Source organism: Selaginella moellendorffii, unplaced genomic scaffold (genome assembly GCF_000143415.4).
Source record: "Selaginella moellendorffii unplaced genomic scaffold, v1.0 SELMOscaffold_2, whole genome shotgun sequence".
Taxonomy (NCBI): domain Eukaryota; kingdom Viridiplantae; phylum Streptophyta; class Lycopodiopsida; order Selaginellales; family Selaginellaceae; genus Selaginella; species Selaginella moellendorffii.
The window spans coordinates 3202538-3223848 of record NW_003314263.1 but is presented as its reverse complement, the minus strand read 5'-3'; positions in this window follow the sequence as shown (position 1 = coordinate 3223848).

Below are 21311 nucleotides of genomic sequence, written 5' to 3'. Positions count from 1 at the left end.
AAGTAGTCCCAATTTCCATCGATATAACCCTTTGCACTTTGGAACTTTTTAATTCTGACTTCTCAAAGTAAGTTTCCTAGGTGTTTTCGACACCTTGCATTGCACATATTGTGCAACTCCACTTCTTCTCCTAGGAAGTTCTCTACTTGAGGGCACCATCATCCTCTCTTTGATTTCTTGGCACCTTTAGCACTAAGTTCCAGTTATCATAATTTGTGCTAGGGCTGTCCACGGCCCTATCATTTGGCTACCTTACCGCTCCCACCCTTGGAGCTTCCGCTTTCCCCAAATCGGAGCAATTAAGAATCCCTCCTTGGGAACACATTGCCTTTCCCACAATCTGTTAGCCCTCAACACCTTTCTGTTTTTGTCCTAACTTTGCCATTTGGATTCTTTCCCATGATTCCCATGGCTCTTTACTTAGCCACAGTCTTTTGCTCCTATCCTTGATTGTTGCACCCAGCAACATAGGATCGCTACCTCCATTTTCGAGGTATCCTTTCGGTTCCATAGCAAAGACTCTCCTTTGCCAAGTCCAGAGGGTGTTCACCCCTAGTACGTCTCTTTAGCATCTTCTACTATAGGGTCTATCCACAGCCCAACTTTGTGACCCTCCCATGGGTTTTTTATAGAGACTGCTTTCCTCGGACTTACTATGCCATCGCATTGACATAGCTCATTTCCCGTAGGTGTTTTTCCCACTTGGTCACCTTGACCAAACCACACCATCATCAATAGTTCCAATCGACACTTTGAACTTGGAACTTTATCCTTTAACCTCACAAGGACCTTGTCCTTGTTTTAGCCATAAGATCACCTAGTGATCTAACCTCGGCACCTTAATAGGTTTGCCAATAGGTACTAGGTCTCCTAGACCTTTAAGTTGTCACCTATGACCCCGGGGGCATCCCCCACACTCGACGGTGCGCCCAAGCCAGCCCTTCTGGCCAAGGGTCCATAGCAACTGAGACCGGGTGTCCCCATCTCATTCACTTCGTCCTTGGTGCCCTTAGCACCAAAATGTTCAAGTTAGATATGCCAAGCTTTCACACTAAGCAATCTAACCATGCATCACGACTCTGAGGCATCCCTCGTTTGGCGGTGTGCCCAAACCAGTCTCCCCACTGAGAGTTCATGACCACCAAAATATGAGTGTCCTCATATTCCAAACCATCACCACACCCTAGTGAGTTAGGACTCGAACCCAAGCACTAGAGGGTCGGGACTCAAACCCAACCTCTGTATATGCATCTACGGACGGCATCACACAAGATGCCTAGTGCGACTCCCCACACCGGTGCACCAAATTATTCTTAAAGTGCGCTACAGATCACAGCTTAGAAACTTAGTTCCTCCGCACTGCCAAGCCCTCTCACTTGACAAGTTTGTGATCATGCATGGACTCCTCCATGCTTGGCCTCATGGGCCACCCCTTTTGAAGTTAGCACCTTCAACTAGGGTATTTGTTCCCTCGACTTGCCAATTTCACTTAGCAAGTCATCCGGCCACCGTAACATGGTTCATGCATAAGCGTGAAAGTCCTTAACCATCAACTTTTGTTCAAAGCCCTCTCTTTGAACCCTTGGGAACTATTTCCCCAACCTTGATAGCCTCGCCTTATGGCAAGCTTCAAGACCACGCTTCTGCTGCGCCACTCTGATTTTGCGCGTTCTATGAACCATTTACACTTTGGCTTTTTAGGTATCTAGCTATCTAGAATTGTCTTTGGGAACCTTTTGAAGGAACTTTGTCCCTTAGCTTGCTAAAGCCTCTCCTTTCGCAAGCTTTCCAATTGCCATATAATCTAGCATAGACAATCCCATGGTTTTGACTCTCCATGGCATCCCAGTCGCTAGTAACAACATGTTTGAGCGCTGTGGCGCACGTGGTTTTGACCCTTTATCCTATGGTGATTTACCATAGGATAACACCACGAAGCGGAACCTAAACCCTCTTTGTGCCACGTGACAGATGCCACGTGTCACATGCCACGTGTCCATGCCACGTGTCCACAGGAACCCGAGGTTCAGGGCCTTGGGCCACTGAACGAAGGAACGGTGCCAAACTCCCAAGCGTGATGCCAAGGAGTGATGGAACCGGACCACGGAGCAACTCCCGAGTATATAGCCCAAGGAGCGAAGGGACAGGAGCCCGGAGCGACTTGGAACAGTCCTGGAGCAACCAGCATACCAATGCCAGGACCAGCACGCAAAACGGAGCCAAACGGAGTCTGGCGCTATTTCGGCATACCGGTGGCCTAACGTGAGGATATGGGTACTCCACCAACTAGCATGGAATGGAACTTGGGCTTAGACCCAAGCCGGACGCAGAATAAGGACAGGCACGCAAGCGGGAGCTAGACTATGCCTCAGGTTGGTCGGCCATGCCCGACCTACCCACTATCCCTACTATACATTTGGAACCCCCCACAGCCCCCCCCCCCTTGAGGAACACACGCTTTGGGCTTTCACCCCAAGCCTCCCTTAGTATCAGGAGTTAGTCTCTGGGACAAGCTTGAAACTTACTAAATATGGAATGTCCTTAGATTGCAAATTTGGACATGGGACGAACACCATTGTGTTCAGGCCGATCTCTACATTCCATAGATGTGCCAAATGAGCAAATCTGGACACTTTCCATAAATAGCATTTGGGACCGAAATGAGACTAACACAAAGGGCATGATAGCGAGGGTGTTTGGCAGACACGGTAAGCTATCATCTAGCGAATATTGAGGGACCAATCTCAATATCGCGGGGGTTCCTAACACTAGCAAGTGCAAGCCAACATCATGAGTTTCTCATCACCGTGTCAAGTCTGCTTGACTAAATGACAACTTAGGATTTCCTTCCTTAGTGCCCTTCCGGTCTAAGTGCACATGTGATGACCAGTTTCTCAACTAGCTTAGGCGGAAACTGATAACGGGTCCAGCAATACCGACCTCCTGCCATCGTGGCAGTAAGGTAAGAGTGTCCGTAAGGACTAGCCGACAGGTAACTTTCGATACCCGAAGTCACATGCGCGACAAGCGCCCACTTGATTCCCCACTCCCAACTTGCATAACCACCCTTGGTCATGTCTGTCAATTCCTATGGTTCGGTTCTATCCTTTTACTACTTGCCTTTTGGCCTCATACATTTCCTTTGGTCATTCTCCTCCAAACTAGGAAGATAGTTTTGCACTTTCTACCATGCCTTGGCAAGTATTCATAGGGATGAACCTACCCAACAGCCTAGGGAGTGGTTCCTCAATTTGGGTATACTCACCTTGTAATCCCACACACTGGGATTACCGTTACTACTTATGGGCAATTATATGCCCATCACTAGCCTTGCCAAAATCCCGTCCGTGTTCACTCTAGTCTTGGACTTCCCAGTTGGCAGCTCATCACCCAACACTGGGTACAGCCTTCCTGGGCCAAACTGGCCTTTCCTGGCTAAACTGGCTCCACTGCAGTCCTCCCCCTCACTATACTTTTGGAGCTCACCAAACCCCCCAAGGTCTGGGAGACGAACGCTTTGGGCTTTCACCTTCTCAGACTCGAACTCGAACTCGGACTCGGACTCGGACTCGGACTTGGGCTCTATCTCGGTCTCGGCCTCGGCCTTGGTCTCGGTCTCGATCCCGGTCTCGGTCTCGACTTCGGACTCCATCTCGGGTCCTTCTCGAACTCCATCTCGGGTCCATCTCGGACTCCATCTTGGACTCCATCTCAGGTCCATCTCAGACTCCATCTCGGGTCCATCTTAGACTCCATCTCAGACTCCATCTCGGGTCCATCTCGGGTCCATCTCGGACTCCACCTCGGACTCCATCTCGGGTCCATCTCGGGTCCACCTCGGATTCCATCTCGGACTCCATCTCGGGTCCATCTCGGGTCCATCTCGAACTCCATCTCGGGTCCATCTCGGACTCCGTCTCGGATCCATCTCGGACTCCATCTCTGACTCCATCTCGGGTCCATCTCGGGTCCATCTCGGACTCCATCTCGGGTCCATCTCGGACTCTGTCTCGGGTCCATCCCGGACTCCATCTCGGACACTTCCACGTGTCATGTGTTGGTCCTCTTGTGTCCCTTTTCTAGAGACTCACTTATCTTTTGCTTCGTGCTTGTTCCTCGAGCACTTCGTTGGGAGTTCCACTCCCACTCTCGACCTTTTTAAGTTGGAGCTTTTAGTCCAAACGTGTTATGCTCATTTGGCTTTTGTTTCAGCCACTACCACGTGGCACCCTTTCAGCTCCACTTTGGGGCCTAGGGATTTTATGTCTCACAGGCTGATGCTCCCAATCCAAGTATGGGTGGCACTACCTACTTGGATACTTGGCGTGGCTCAACAAAACCTCGCTCTAAGCCCATGGCTAAAGCACCAAAAGGCGGAAGGTGGGAAGAGTACCCATGAGGCTCGCATATGGCCACGGTGTTCCAAAATGTTGTCCCAGAGTCCCGGATGGTGGAAAGGAAGAGGAGTAATCCTCTGGTGTAGTGACCAAGGATGCAGTCACATGACAAGGAAGTCCTAGAGAACATGGGGACTTAGAGGTTGGGCCTGTGAGCCTTGATCCAGTGGCAGTGTTGGCGAACACGGCCATGAACAGAAAGGGACTTGGTAGGGATCGGAAGGTAGATATTGGGGAAGGCTATTCCCCATATCTGGGGGCATCCTAAGGATGCAAAGGAGTGGATCGGGGATGGTCACTCATGGAAGGATGGCTCAGTCTTTGAGAGACAGAACTGTGATGCAGGTGGTGTTGGACCACTGGTGTGACCAAGGTGAATGGGCATGGCCTCAGCATAACGGGCTGATATGTCGGTGGTACCTTGGGGTGTTGATCATGGGATCAGACATATGAAGCACTTGGACCAAGTGCAAAGGTTGAGTGGCAGAGATGCCATTCTCGGGGCTTGCCAGCACCAAGTCTGGAATAGGACTTATGGAAGTTCTGAGTGAGACTCCTCCAAGTGGTCGGAGGTATGGTTAAGTGACTAAAGTAGAATGGAAAATTTAGTCGTTTACAACTTGGTATCGGAGCTATTCCTTAGTCCGACTCTTATTAATGGCCAAGTATATCACCACTTGTATTGGAATTGGAAGGTTTTAGGTATGGACCTATCCTTAAGGAGTAGCATGTCGAGAGGACATGGCTCTCCACTCAAGTTCATGCGTGAACTTGTGCGCAATATGGTGGATAACAAAGGGCCAATAAGGGAACGACTTTGGGATCTTGGGAACAGTATAAAGTTTTCCTCAAAGAGTTGAGGATGTGATCCAAATGAGCATTTAACTTAGCAAACTGGTTAATGTAGTTGTGGTAAAAAACTATAGCTGGGATCATGGGAAAGATAGAGACTCCAAAACAATAAAGGAGTCACAAGATTATCCTTATATAGTTGAGGTTGATGCTCATGAATTTGAAACCAGAATTAATGACCGTGGGAGGTCAAATGCGAAAGAGGACATAAGTCCTTGAAATGATAGATAGGGCTACCCTTAGTAAATGCTAGAACAACCCAAGGGATTTGGGGTGTACTTAGAGGATAATTTGGTATTCTCATCACATGGACAAATAATCATAAGAGGCAAAGTTACCCCATATGGAACAAAGAATAATCAAGTGTCGGAGTAATACTTGCAAGAATAGTCCTTATAGGTAGGACATGAATACAAGAAGTTATATTCTAATGAGCTGGCACCTAAAAAATGGGACATTATAAGTCCTCAGATTAGTGAAGTCCAAAAATGCTGGATGACTCAAGTAGAGTCAAGGAATGGTCCTAAAGGATTGGAAAAAGCATTTGGACTAAGGTGTATTGTGCCCTACGAAGGATGGGGAGGATCTTAAGATCCAAATATGAGAATAGTTGGTATCTCATTGGTGGCAGAATGTGCCATACTAAAGTCATGGGAAAGAATTTCCCAAAAGATAACAACTTTGACACAAAGTTGTGTGTAAACTCTATGGTGCAATGCTAATGAATAATTGGCATAATAGACAACTGTATTAGTCTTGGCAAAGATATAAACACAAGTAAAAAGTGTTATAGAGGTAGGCTCGTGGAGCCGATGGTGTGGAAACACCGAATGTGCCAAGGTGTGATGCCTTGAGGTCAAGTTGGCAGGTTCATGAGAACCCCTTCCAAAGGAATCCCAATGGAAATAGGAATGGCATATCCTAAGTTGGAAGGTATGTGGTTAGAGTGTGGTGACCCAAATAATGATAGAGGTGTGGAAGCACTAGCAATGAATTGTAGGACTTAACAATTATAAGGCAATTAAGCAAAAGGTGCAAAATAATTGCTTAAACTAGTAGAAGGTGGCTACCTAAGACTTTTTATTGGGATAAAGAAGTTAGATATACCATTATGAGGGATAAATTATTTATGTTGCGATATAATAAGTCAATGTCATAAAGGGGATATTCATTGTCAAAGAGGTCATCATTAGGACTCTAGAACACCAGAAGGTGGTGTTTGGTGTCGAGAGGGCAATGGATAAGGCCCAAGGGACAAAATCCCTAGCAAATGATGGATAAGAGGTGCTATCCAAACGTCCAAGGCTGCGGAGATGGGAGAAGTCTGTCTACCCGAATTGGATAAAGCCAAAGAGGGATTTTAGCAAGGTTAGAGATGGGCATATAAAGGCCCATAAGTAGCAACGTTAATCCTAGTGTGTGGGATTACAAGGTGAGCATATCCAGATTGAGGAACCACTCTCTAGGCTGTCGGGCACGTTCATCCTTATGAATACTTGCTAAGGCATGGTAGAAAGTGCAAAGCTATCCTCCTAGTCTGGAGGAGAATAACTAAAAGAAATGTATGAGGCCAAAAAGCAAGTAGTAAAAGGATAGAACCGAACCATAAGAATCGATGGACATAACCAAGGGTGGTTATGTAAGTTGGGAGTGGAGAATCAAGCGAGTGCTCGAGCATGTTGTTACTAGCGACCGGGATGCCATGGAGAGTCTAAAACATAAGATTGTCCATGTTAGACCATATAGAAAATGAAAAGTTTGTGAAAGGAGAGGCCTTAGCAAGCTAAGGGACAGAGTTCCTTGAAGGTTCCCCTAGGTAGATAAGTACCTAAAAATTCAAGTGTAAATGGTTCATAAAACCCACGAAATCAAAGTGGCACAGCAGAAGCGTGGTCTTAAAGCTTGCCAAAAGGCAAGGCTATCAATGTTAGGGAAGTAATTCCTAAGTGTTCAAAGAGAGGGCTTTGAACGAAAGTCGATGGTTAAGGACTTTCACGCTTATGCATGAACCATGTTACGGTGGCCGGATGACTTGCTAAGTGAAATTGGCAAGTCGGGGGAACAAATACCCTAGTTGAAGGAGCCAACTTCAAAAGGGGTGGCCCATGCATGATCATAAACTTGTCAAGTGAGAGGACTTGGCAGTGTGGAGGAACTAGGTTCCTAAGCTGTGATCTGTAGCGCACTTTAAGTATATGTTGGTGCACCGGCGTGGGGAGTCACGCCAGGCGTCCTGTGTGATGCCGTCCGTAGATGCATATATGGAGGTTGGGTTCGAGTCCCGACCCTCTAGTGCTTGGGTTCGAGTCCCAACTCATTAGGGTGTGGTGATGGTTTGGAATATGAGGACACTCATATTTCGGTGGTCATGGACTCTCAGTGGGGAGACTAGTTTGGGCACACTACCAAGCGAGGGATGCCTCAGAATCATGATGCATGGTTAGATTGCTTAGTGTGAAAGCTTGGCATATCTAACTTGAACACTTTAGTGCTAAGGGCACCAAGGACGAAGTGAATGAGATGGGGACACCCGGTCTCAGTTGCTATGGACCCTTGGCTGGAAGGGCTGGCTTGGGCACACCGTCGAGTGTGGGGGATGCCCCCGGGGTCATAGGTGACAACTTAAAGGTCTAGGAGACTTAGTACTTATTGGCAAACCTATTAAGGTGCCGAGGTTAGATCACTAGGTGATCTTATGGCTAAAACAAGGAGAAGGTCCTTGTGAGGTTAAAGGATAAAGTTCCAAGTTCAAAGTGTCGATTGGAACTATTGATGATGGTGTGGCTTGGTCAAGGTGACCAAGTGGGAAGAACACCTATGGGAAATGAGCTATGTCAATGCGATGGCATAGTGAGTCCGAGGAAAGTAGTCTTTATAAGAGACCCATGGAAGGGTCACAAAGTTGGGCCGTGGATAGAGCACATAGTAGAAGATGCTAAAGAGATGTACTAGAGGTGAATACCCTCCAGACTTGGCAAAGGAGAGTCTTTGCTATGGAACCGAAATGATACCTCGAAAATGGAGGTAGCGATCCTATGTTGTTGAGTGCAACAATCAAGGATAGGAGCAAAAGACTGTGGCTAAGTAAAGAGCTATGGGAATCATGGGAAAAAATCCAAATGGCAAAGTTAGGCCAAAAACAGAAAGGTGTTGGGGGCTAATGGATTGTGGGAAAAGCAATGTGTTTCCAAGGATGGATTCCCAATTGTTCCGATTTGGCGAAAGTGGAAGCTCCAAGGGTGGGAGCAGTAAGGTAGCCAAATGATAGGGCCGTGGACAGCCCTAGCACAAAATATGATAACTGGAACTTAATGCTAAAGGTGGTATGAAATCAAAGAGAGGATGATGGTGCCCTCAAGTAGAGAACTTCAGAGGATGAGGAAGTGGAGTTGCACAATATATGCAATGCAAGTTGTCGAAGACACTTAGGAAACTGACTTTGAGAAGTCAGAATTAAAAAGTTCCAAAGTGCAAGGGTTAGAGAAGGTGTCTCTAACAAGTTTAGCGAAGAACTAAACCAATAAAAGGAGAGAACCACCACAAGTGGTCAAAGGAGTCTCTAAGTTGGAGAGACTATGCTCTTTACAGGATGGAGAAGGCATAGTGAGCTTTTGGTGTCAAACCATAGACAAATATTGGCTGTGTGCTAAGGATGGAAATGGTAACACGTGCGCGTGTTACTTTATGAAAGGGTTTACCGTTCGATGAGGACATCAAACTTCGTCTATGGGTGGTGGAGTTGTGAGACACAAAATCCCTAGGCCCCAAAGTGGAGCCGGAAGGGTGATATGTAGTAGTGGCCAAAGAAAAAACCAAACGAGCGTAACACGTTTATACTAAAAGCTCCGATATGAAAGGTCAAGAGCAGGAGCGGACCTCCCAATGAAGTGCTCGAAGAACAAGCACAAAGTGAAAGATAAGTGAGTCTCTAGAAAAGGGACACAAGAGGACCGACACATGATGTGGAGGAGTCCGAGATGGACCTAAGATGGAGTCCGAGATGGATCCGAGATGGACCCGAGATGGAGTGCTAGATGGAGTCCGAGACGGAGTCCGAGATGGACCTGAGATGGAGTCCGAGATGGACCCGAGATGGACCCGAGATGGAGTCCGAGATGGAGTCTGAGATGGACCCGAGATGGAGTCCGAGATGGACCCAAGATGGAGTCCAAGATGGAGCCCGAGGTGGACCCGAGATGGACCCGAGATGGAACCGAGATGGAGTCCGAGATGGAGTCCGAGATGGACCCGAGATGGAGTCCGAGATGGAGTCCGAGAAGGACCCGAGATGGAGTCCGAAGTCGAGACCGGGACCGAGACCGAAACCGAGACCGAGACTGAGACCAAGACCGTGAATGAGACCGAGACCGGGACCGAGACCAAGGCTGAGGCCGAGACCAAGCCCGAGTCCAAGTCCGAGTCCGAGTCCAAGTCCGAGTCCGAGTCCGAGAGGGTGAAAGCCCAAAGCATTCGTCTCCCAAACCCTGGGGGGTTTGGTGAGCTCCAAAAGTATAGTGAGGGGGAGGACTGCAGTGGAGCCAGTTTGGCTAGAAAAGGCCAGTTTAGCCTAGGAAGGCTGTACCCAGTGTTGGGTGATGGGCTGCCCACTGGGAAGTCCAAGACTAGAGTGAACACAGACCGACAAATGGGCTAGCTTGGTGAAGTGTTCAAGAGCCGGCTCTAGTTCCCCCAGGAGATTGACTGCCCGATGCTCCCAGTCCAAGTGTGGGTGGCACTACCTACTTGGATACCTAGTGTGGCTCAACGGAACCTCGCTCTAAGCCCATGGCTAGAGCACCTAAGGGCAGAAGGCGAGGAGAGTACCCACGAGGCCCACATAGGGCCACGGTGTTCCGAAATGTTGCCCCAAAGTCCCAAACTGTGGAAAGGGAGAGGAGTAGCCCTCTGGTGTGGTGACAAAGGACACAGTCACATAGTGAGGAAGTCCCAGGGGACAGTTGGACTTAGTGGTCGGGCCTGTGGGCCTTGATCCAGTGGCAGTGTTGGTGAACACGGCCATGGACAGGAAGGGACTAGGTGGGGACTGGAAAGGAGACATTGGGGAAGGCTATTCCCCATGTCTGCAGGCATCCTAAGGATGCTAAGGAGTGGATCTGAGTTGATCACTCATGGACAGATGGCCTAGTCTTTGAGAGACAGGACTGTGATGCAGGTGGTGTTAGACCACCAGTGTGACCAAGGTAAATGGGCATGGCCTTAGCGTAACGGGCTGAGAGGTCGGTGGTACCTTGGGGTGTCGGTCATGGTATCAGATACATGGAGCACTTGGATCAAGTGCAAAGGTTGAGTGACATGGATGTCATTCTCGGGGCTAGCAAGCCCCAAGTCCTAAATGGGACTTATGGAGGTTGTGAATGAGACTCCTCCAAGTGATCGGAGGTGTTGTTAAGTGACTAAAGTAAAATGGAAAAATTAGTCACTTACGGTTATATCGATGGAAACTGAGACTACTCGAGAGTGAGTAGTGGGATTGAGTTAGAGAAGGTGTCTCTAACAGGTTTAGCGAGAACTAAACCAATAAAAGGAGACAACTACCACAAGTGGTCGAATGAGTCTTTAAGCTGGGGAGACTATGCTCCTTAAAGGATGAACAATGCATGGTGAACCTTCGGTGTTACACCATTGACAAATATTGGCTAAGTGCCAAAGATGGAAAGGGTAATACATCCTAGTATTACTTTATAAAATAGATTATTGTTCGATGAGGACATCGAACTTCGTCTATGGGCCGAAAGGGTGCCATGTGGTAGTGGCCGAAGCGAAAGCCAAACGAGTGTAATACATTTGGACTAAAAGCTCCGACTTGAAAAGTCGAGAGCAGGAGTGGAACTCCTGTCGAAGTGCTCAAGGAACGAGCATGAAGCGAGTAATAAGAGAGTCTCTAAAAAAGGGACACAAGAGGACCATCACATGACACGTGGTGGAGTCCAAGACGGAGTCCGAGATGGAGTTCGAGATGGACCTGAGATGGAGCCTGAGATGGAGCCTGAGATGGACCCGAGATGGAGTTCGAGATGGACCCGAGATGGAGTCCGAGATGGATGCGAGATGGAGTCCGAGATTGTAGCGCACGTGGTTTTGACCCTTTATCCTATGGTGATTTACCATAGGATAACACCACGAAGCGAAACCTAAACCCTCTTTATGCCACATGACACATGCCACGTGTCACATACCATGTGTCCAAGGACAGTGGTGCGGAACCCGAGTTTCAAGGCCTTTGGCCATTGAATGATAGTACGGAGCTAAACTCCTAAGCATGGAGCCAAGGAGTGGCGGAACTAGACCACGGAGCAACTCCCGAGTATGCAGCCCAAGGAACAAAGGAATAGGAGCATGGAGTGACTTGGAACAGTCCTAGAGTATCCAGCATCCCAATGCCAGGACCAGCACGCAAAACAGAGCCAAGCGCTATTTCGGCATACCGGTGGCCTAACGCAAGGATATGGGTACTCCACTAGCTAACATAGTATGGAGCTTGGGCTTAGACTCAAGCCGGATGCAGAACAAGAACAGGCACGCAAGCGGGAGCTAGACTATGGGTCAGCCATGCCCGACCTACCCACTATCCCTACTATACATTTGGAACCCCCATAAACCCCCCCTTGAGGAACACATGTTTTGGGCTTTCACCCCAAGCCACCCTTAGTATTAAGAGCTAGTCTCTGGGACAAGCTCGAAACTTACTAAATATGGAATGGCACTAGATTGCAAATTTGGACACGGGACGAACACCATTGTGTTCAGGCCAATCTCTACATTCCGTAGATATGCCAAATGAGTGAATTTAGACACTTTCCATAAATAACATTTGGGACTAAAATGAGACTAACACAAAGAGCATGATAGCGAGGGTGTTTGGCAAACATGGTAAGCTATCATCTAATGATATTGAGGGACTAAACTCAATATTGCGGAGGTTCCCAACACTAGCAAGTGCAAGCCAACATCATGAGTTTTTCATCACCGTGTCAAGTCTGCTTGACTAAATGACAACTTAGGATTTCCTTCCTTAGTGCCCTTCCGGTCTAAATGCACATGTGATGATCAGTTTCTCAACTAGCTTAGATGGAGACTAATAGTGGGTCCAGCAATACTGACCTCCTGCCGTCGTGGCAGTAAGGAAAGAATATCCGAAAGGACTAGCTGATAGGTAACTTTCGATACCCGAAGTCACATTCGCGACACTCTCCCCCCCTAGGGAAGATTGACATCCTCGTCGATGCACACTCGAGTCTAGAATACCACCAAGGAAACAACTCAATAAAAGTTCACGGTATTCACACTATGTGAGAAATGCACCAACTTAAATGAGTTAGGGTAACCTCTTTGTCTAACGCGGATGCACTACTAGCTCAGACACCTTTCGCCCATCGTCGACAAGGAAATGACCAATGGAATTAGCCACCCTTACTGCTCTGGGTGTCACCCAGCTTACAAAAGTGTGATATGCCCCTGCCCACAAGTGGCATAGAGAGAGAAGCCAGAGGCCCCAACCCTTTTGAGCAAAGAAACCAAACCCGTTAGTGAGGTTTAGATAGACTACTATAAACAGCTAGTTAGAGTTGTTTATACAGTCACGCTAAGGAATATTGATAAAGAGGCGGGTGATGTGACCAATCGACAGTAGCTACCCCATGACTAGAGATTTCACCATGCACATGAAGTGCCGAAGCCAATCTGCCTATACTGGCCCAAACTCAAAAATCAACAGATGGATAATAATCAAAGTCATAAACAATGATATTGTAGAGACTTAATTATCAGTGAATAAATCTTATATTAGAATACAATAGTATTCCAAATAAGTTATCATCTGATAAACCAGAATTAGAGTATAGGAACCACCAAGATCATCATAATTGGTAAACATAGAAATCACTATCCAACAAAATTCAATAGCAAGTATATCATCAAGGAAAGCCAATGATGAAACTTAACTACCGAAGAGGGTAGATAGTATGCCAAATAACTTACTAAAAAGATAACTTAAAGAACGCAAAGTATCATCGACTAGCAAGCAAAATGCTCGCGAATGTATCACCCAAAGGAAATAACATCCCAATCTATCAGAACTAACTCAAGCAATAATTAACAGAACAGAATGAATGTGGTAAGACCAACAAACACCTATTCATGTCAACTATCATAGAAGCCAATCTGAATAGATCTTGATCAATAATACCAAGGAACCAGAGTTTATCTAAGCAAGTGTCAACAACATCCTACTGATGTCTAAAACCCAAGAGACCAATCCAAAGCAAACCACAAAGAATATATGGTATTGCGAAAAGCTATAAGCCATCAAAGAGATCAACTATCATGAAAGATCATCAATCATCCCATTAATAAAGAGATGCATAATTATCGTTGAAGAAAGAATCTACCATTCCAAAGAACAGTAAATCGTTTTGATCAACAATAATCAAGCAAAACCTTTCGACAAGGATAATCAACTATTCTAGATGATAGTCAATCATCACCAATGATTGCTAAATGCAAATACTGACTTCAACGTGGAAGCTATGAGCTAGAATGCCTTCCTCAACAACTTCTAACAAATCGAACAATGAGCATAAAATTCAAAGAACCAAAAGCTCGAAGAAGCCTATAGCCAAGTCTTGCCTAATAATGATCATAAGTTTTGCATGAACTAACTTCAATGCTAAAGAAAAAATCATGGTATAATCCACAACATCCTCCTCAACACATCCATAAACTAAACTTTATAATGCCAAAGCTAATGAAGAGCATGTCTACATCAATCCAAAAGCTAAGCATAACGAAGCTATGCTCAACAAGTGATCATCTAATCAATCCTCCATGAATCCATCTATAGCAAGACGTAATTCACTTCATAACAAGCATAAGAAGAATCATCAATGATCGATATATCCCAACTCAAATCCAATAAAGATTCAATCACTTTAATATCAATCACTAACTCTTCTTCTCGTAAGGCTAGCATAGTCCATGACTAAATTACTTTTCAAGGAAAAGCTCAAATCTCAACCTCTACTAAACAATCTTGTCTAGAACATAACTAATTTAAACTTGCCACTTAGTTCATTTGAACGTCAACATAGTTGCTAACTAACAAATGCACGAATGCCAATAACACAAAGTCATAGCCAAATCATCAACACTATCTTCATTGAGACTAATGAAATTCAATATCAATCCTTCGGTGCAATCTACCACCAAGCAGAACACTAAAGAAGAAAGGCACAAGGGTCACCTTTCTAGAAAAGCGCAATGGCCACTTTTCTACACTAACTCTAGACTCTATCCAACTCAATTGCCTTAGCCCCAAAAGTCAACATCCCTTTCGGGTCGCATCATACAAACTACCTACTAAGGTTTAGGCTAACTGAAGTCAACTCCAACCCCTTCACTAGTTTGTACTGGCTTACGAAAATGGAATGGTTTTCGGTCAAAGTGATCAACAGATCAGCCATTGGAAAAGTCTAAGAAAATTTGTGGAAAATTTCCATCCTAGAGAAAGAATGACTCTCAGTCCAGGAATGCAAACTTTTAAGACTCAACCAACTTCCTCCTATCAAAAACTTCACACAAGTTCACCTTAACACAAAATCTCATGACCCATAGTATGCTTAAGCATCGAACATCTTTGCCCATATAACCAACATCCAACACCGACATCCGCAAAATGCAAAATGAACATCTAAGGCTTAATCACAAAGACCATATCTTCAGATATCCATATTGCACTAACACTCTTCTTCAACCACCTTCAAGATCCAATGGTATAGCGCTTCACTGCTATCCATCCCACAACTTGCCATTTGTAAGACCATCATTTCCAACATGCTGTAAGCAACCAAAGGGAACGACTTGAGAGACGATCCGTTGGGGTTCAAATATAGAGGGAAAGGGCCCATGAATAAGAGTGCACCCCCTTTTCCAATCGGTTAAGGGTCTTGGGATAATTAGAGTTAAGCGTCCTTGGGTTTGAATAGTACTGGGCTGGGTGACCTCCCGGGAAGTCCAAATTCAGGAGCTTACATTTGGTATTAGAGTGGTCTCGGATCCGACTCTGTTGGTTGGCTAGGGGAATCACACCACATGTTGATTGACATCTGGCTGGTCCAGCTTGCTCCCGCTGGGCTCGACCCGAGGGGTAGGGTGTCAAGAGAGCGAGGCTCTCGGGAGAGCTGCGGCTCTCAGCTTCCGTTCACGAGGGCGTGAACTTGCAGGGAAGCGTGGTGGATTGTAAGCAACCAAAGGGAACGACTTGAGAGACGATCCGTTGGGGTTCAAATATAGAGGGAAAGGGCCCATGAATAAGAGTGCACCCCCTTTTCCAATCGGTTAAGGGTCTTGGGATAGTTGGAGTTAAGCGTCCTTGGGTTTGAATAGTACTGGGCTGGGTGACCTCCCGGGAAGTCCAAATTCAGGAGCTTACACATGCATCAAGATAGGGACTCTTGATTGCATAATGTGAACACGAGCAATGAGTTAACACCTCATTGCAAATCATCTCTCCAAGAAGAGAAGATGATTTACGTGTTTGATCCTTCGTCCCTGATGACTCTCTTTTCGGTCTCATCCTTTGACTAAACCTCAAGCTTGCGTTCGCACTACCTTCAATCCAATCCAAGAAAATTTTATGAGAGAGCACGGCAATGACTACTTGAATCAATAGACTAATCCCTACAGTCTTGATTGATCCACTTATAATCATGCCTCGGAAGGATCAACTAGTGCCTGTAAGTGACTAAATTTTCAATTTTACTTTAGTCACTTAACCGCACCTCTGACCACTTGGAGGAGTCTCATTCACAACCTCCATAAGTCCCAGTTAGGACTTGGGGCTTGCTAGCCCCGAGAATGGCATCCATGCCTCTCAACCTTTGCACTTGGTCCAAGTGCTCCACGTGTCTGATCCCGTGACCGACACCCCAAGGTACCACCGACATAGGTAAGGCCATGCCCATTCAACCTTGGTCACACCGGTGATCTAACGCCACCTGCATCATAGTCCAGTCTCTTGGCAACTGGGCCATCCGTCCGTGAGTGATCATCCCAGATCCACTCCTTAGCATCCTTAGGATGCCCGCAAACATAGGGAATAGCCTTCCCCGACATTTCTTTTCCAGTCCCCACCAAGTCCCTTTTTGTCCATGGCCGTGTTTGCCCACATTGCCACTAGATCAAGGCCCGCAAGCCCGACCTCTAAGTCCCACTATCCTTTGGGACTTCCTCACCATGTGACCGTATCCTTGGTCACTGCACTAGAGGACTACTCCTCTTCCCTTTCACTGTTTGGGACTTTGGGACAACCTTTCAGAACACCGTGGCCTTACGCAAGCCTCATGGGTACTCTCCCCACCTTCCGCCTTTTGGTGCTCTAGCCATGGGCTTAGAGCGAGGTTCCGTTGAGCCACAACAGGTATCCAAGTAGGTGGTGCCACCCACACTTGGACTGGGAGCATCGGCCAGTCGATCTCCCGGGGGAACTAGAGCCGGTCTAAACCCTAAACCGGCTCTTGAACACTTCACCAAGCTACCCCGCTTGTCGGTCCGTGTTCACTCTAGTTTTGGACTTCCCAGTGGTTGGCTCATCACCCAACACTGGGTATGGCCTTCTTGGGCCAAACTGGCCTTTCCTGGCCAAACTGGCTCCACTGCAGTCCTACCCCTACTATACTTTTGGAGGTCACCAAACCTCCCAGGGTCTGGGAGACGAACGCTTTGGGCTTTCACCCTCTCAGACTTGAACTCGGACTTGGATTCGGACTTGGACTTGGACTCGAACTTGGACTCAGACTCGGGCTCGGACTCGGGCTAGGCTCAGTCTCGGCCCCGGTCTCGATCTCAGTCCCGGTCTTGGTCTCGGTCCCGATCTCGACTTCGGACTCCATCTTGGGTCCATCTCGGACTCCATCTCGGGTCCATCTCGGACTCCATCTCGGGTCCATCTCGGGTCCACCTCGGACTCCATCTCAGACTCCATTTCGGTTCCATCTCGGGTCCACCTCGGACTCCATCTCGGACTCCATTTCGGGTCCATCTCGGGTCCATCTCGGACTCCATTTCAGGTCCATCTCGGACTCCATTTCAGGTCCATCTCGGACTCCATTTCGGGTCCATCTCGGGTCCATCTCGGACTCCATCTCGGACTCCATTTCGGGTCCATCTCGGACTCCATCTCGAACTCCATCTCAGACTCCGTCTCGGGTCCATCTCGGGTCCATCTCGGGTCCACCTCAGACTCCATCTCAGACTCCATCTTGGACTCCGTCTTGGATCCATCTCAGGTCCATCTCGACTCCATCTCAGGTCCATCTCGGGTCCACCTCGGGTCCCTTTTCTAGAGACTCACTTATCTCTCACTTCATGCTTGTTCCTCGAGCACTTCGTTGGGAGTTCCACTCCCGCTCTCGACCTTTCAAGTCGGAGCTTTTGGTCCAAATGTGTTACGCTTGTTTGGCTTTCACTTTGGCCATTACCATGTGGCACCCTTCTGGCTCCACTTTGGGGCCTAGGGATTTTGTGTCTCACAGTGCCGTGCTAAACAGCTATAGACTAGCCTATTTGCCACTCATAGCAAACCCAGAGAAAGTTTACTCACACCTATGGTATATGGAACAACTCATGGAACCACTAGAACAACTCATGGAACCAACATTAATCCTGCCAAGTCAAAGTGTATCCTTGAGTTGCTAATGTGCCTCACTCACAAGCCCAAGCAAAAACTCATGCAAAATGGTACACCTCAAATCCATCCTAAGGAACGATTGCGAAGCCTTTGCACCCGAACATGTACCCACTCGGATCATCGTTTTCATCTCTGCATATGCAATGAGACTAGTTGCCCAATCTCATTAGACAGTACTCGCCGAGACTCATCCTCTGATACCAAATGTAGCGCACGTGGTTTTGACCCTTTATCCTATGGTGATTTACCATAGGATAACGCCAAGAAGCGGAACCTAAACCCTCTTTATACCACGTGACACATGCCACGTGTCCAAGGACAGTGGTGTGGAACCCAAGTTTCAAAGCCTTGGGCCATTGAACAAAAGTATGGAGCCAAACTCCTAAGCATGGAGCCAAGGAGTGGCAGAACCGAACCACAGAGCAACTCCCAAGCATGCAGCCCAAGGAGTGAAGGAACAAGAGCATGGAGCGACTTGGAACAGTCTTAGAGTATCCAGCATCCCAATGCCAGGACCAGCACGCAAAACGGAGCCAAACAGAGTCTGGCGCTATTTCGGCATACTGGTGGCCTAACGCAAGGATATGGGTACTCCACCAGCTAGCATGGTGTGGAGCTTGGGCTTAGACCCAAGCCAGACACAGAACAAGGACAGGCACGCAAGTGGGAGCTAGACTATGCCTCAAGCTAGTCAACCATGCCCAATCTACCCACTATCCCTATTATACATTTGGAACCCCCCCCCCCCCCCCCTTCTTGAGGAACACACACTTTGGGCTTTCACCCCAAGGGATAAGTTCGAAACTTACTAAATATGGAATGGCACTAAGTTGTGAATTTGGACACGGGACAAACACCATTGTGTTTAGGCCAATCTCTACATTTCATATATATGCCAAATGAGCAAATCTAAACACTTTCCATAAATAGCATTTGGGAACGAAATGAGACTAACACAAAGGGCATGATAGCGAGGGTGTTTGGCAGACACAGTAAGCTATCATCTAGCAATATTGAGGGACTAGTCTCAATACGCAAGGGTTTCTATCACTAGCAAGTGCAAGATAAAATGAGACAGGAACTCCTTACCAGGCTAAGTATGCTTAGCTAATAACACATAGGAATTCCGTCCTTATGCTCGTCCAGTCTAAATATACTCGAAATGCTTAGTTAACTCCACTAGCACAAGAGAAGTTGATAAAGGGTCCAGCAATACCGACTTCCTGCCATCATGGCAACAAAGAAAAAGTGTCCGTAAAGACTAACCGACAAATAACTTTTGATACCCGAAGTTACATTCTCGACACTGGCCAGCTTCTCTTGAAAGAAAGAGCTAGCCAATAAAAATGATCAAATGAGTACATATATTGTGCTATCACACTCCAAAATCCTAGGAGCTACATGTAGCGAGAACTTCCTAGCTAGAGAGAGAGAGAGAGAGAGAGCAGTAACAGTGGATGAACTGACGGTGAGGATTGCGCCACGAGCGTGTCAAGATTTTATAGCACCACAATTTTCAAAAGGCACTCGCGCTTGTGCTTGGATTCCTCATCTAGGGTTTTTATAGCTGGGAGCGATGCTTGCTAGATCGCCAATCGATGGAAGGACGGCGACGCTGGCACCAATGTATATGCATTTCAGTCGCCAAGGAGGAGCGAAATATTAGAGCAATGGCGCAGCATCGGCATACACAGCAATCTCGTCCAGTGCGAGATGAATTCATCACCACGGCCGCTCTGGACAGTGGATGATGAACAAGGCGCAGTGGCATTTCTCTCCGAGGTCTAGGCCTAGTTTTGCGAAGAAGAAAATTGCGATCTCAGCTCATTCTTTTGTTTGCAGGGTCTTGGATCCACGGGCAACTCACGAGTACTGGGCTTACAAGGTGGTTCATTTATTTCGCCTTGTTTGCTTGAATGTTTCATTTTCTTCCAGCTTAGATCAAAGAACGCTATCGTTTTAGCGATGGTGGAGAGCCTGGAGGAACGGCAGGACGGCCAATCTAGGCTGCCAGAGGAAATTCTAGTGTGGATGGAGTTATGGTCGTTGTCACAAGGTGGATAGTTTACCTAATGATAATTTGGTTGAAGAAGATGTTTTGGAGGAGGAAGAGCTAGGAATTGTGGCTATATATACTATAATGCAAAAGCAAAACACAATTATGGTGGATCCACACAATTCAGGTTTGTAATAATCATATTATATTTCATGCTTATAATTGTATGGTTTTCCATGTTTTGCTCAAATTATAAAGATATTCTTAGTTGGGATTAAGGGTGCAATTGAAGTCTTTATCTATGCTAAATACTACTAGTGAGAAATTGTCTATCTATCTATTTCTTTGGTAGAAACTAATAATTTTTCTTAGTTATTATATAGATGGACCAAGAAGAACTTTAATGAAATATCACCACATAAGTTCTTATATTTTAGCTTTAGAGAATATCCGGTTACATACTTACATCTTACTAGTGGATGCTTTAGTTAAAGAAGTTTGCATTGTTGTAAGCTCTTGAATTTGGACTTCTCAGGAGGTCACCCAGCCCAGTACTATTCAAACCCAAGGACGCTACCCCAAGTATCCCAAGACCCTTAACCGATTGGAAAAGGGGGTGCACTCTTGTTTATGGGCCCTTTCCCTCTATATTTGAACCCCATGGATCGTCTCTCGAGTCATTCCCTTTGGTTGCTTACAATCCACCACGCTTCCCTACAAGTTCACGCCCTCGTGAACGGAAGCTGAGAGCCACAGCTCTCCTGAGAGCCACATCCCGAGAGCTGTGGCTCTCGGGAGAGCCACAGCTACCCTACCCTCGGGTCGAGCCCAGTGGGAGCAAACTAGACCAGCCAGATGTCAATTAACATGTGGTGTGATTCCCCTGGACTAGCCAGATGTTAATTGCCCTAGCTAACCAACAGAGTCGGGGCTCTCTTGACACCCTACCCCTCGGGTAGCCCAGTGGGAGCAAACTGGACCAGCCAGATGTCAATTAACATGTGGTGTGATTCCCCTAGCTAACCAACAGAGTCGAACCCAAGACCCCTCTGATACCAAATGTAAGCTCCTGAATTTGGACTTCCCGGGAGGTCACCCAACCCAGTACTATTCAAACCCAAGGACACTTAACCCCAAGTATCCCAAGACCCTTAACCGATTGGAAAAGGGGGTGCACTCTTGTTCATGGGCCCTTTCCTTTTATATTTGAACCCCATGGATCGTCTCTCGAGTCGTTCTCTTTGGTTGCTTACAATTGTGCCATACTATAACAATGTTTGGAACTACTCTTATTTAGTTTTGGATGTAATTTATCACAAATTTCTAAGAGGTGCCCACTATAAGGACAATCCTATAGAATTGG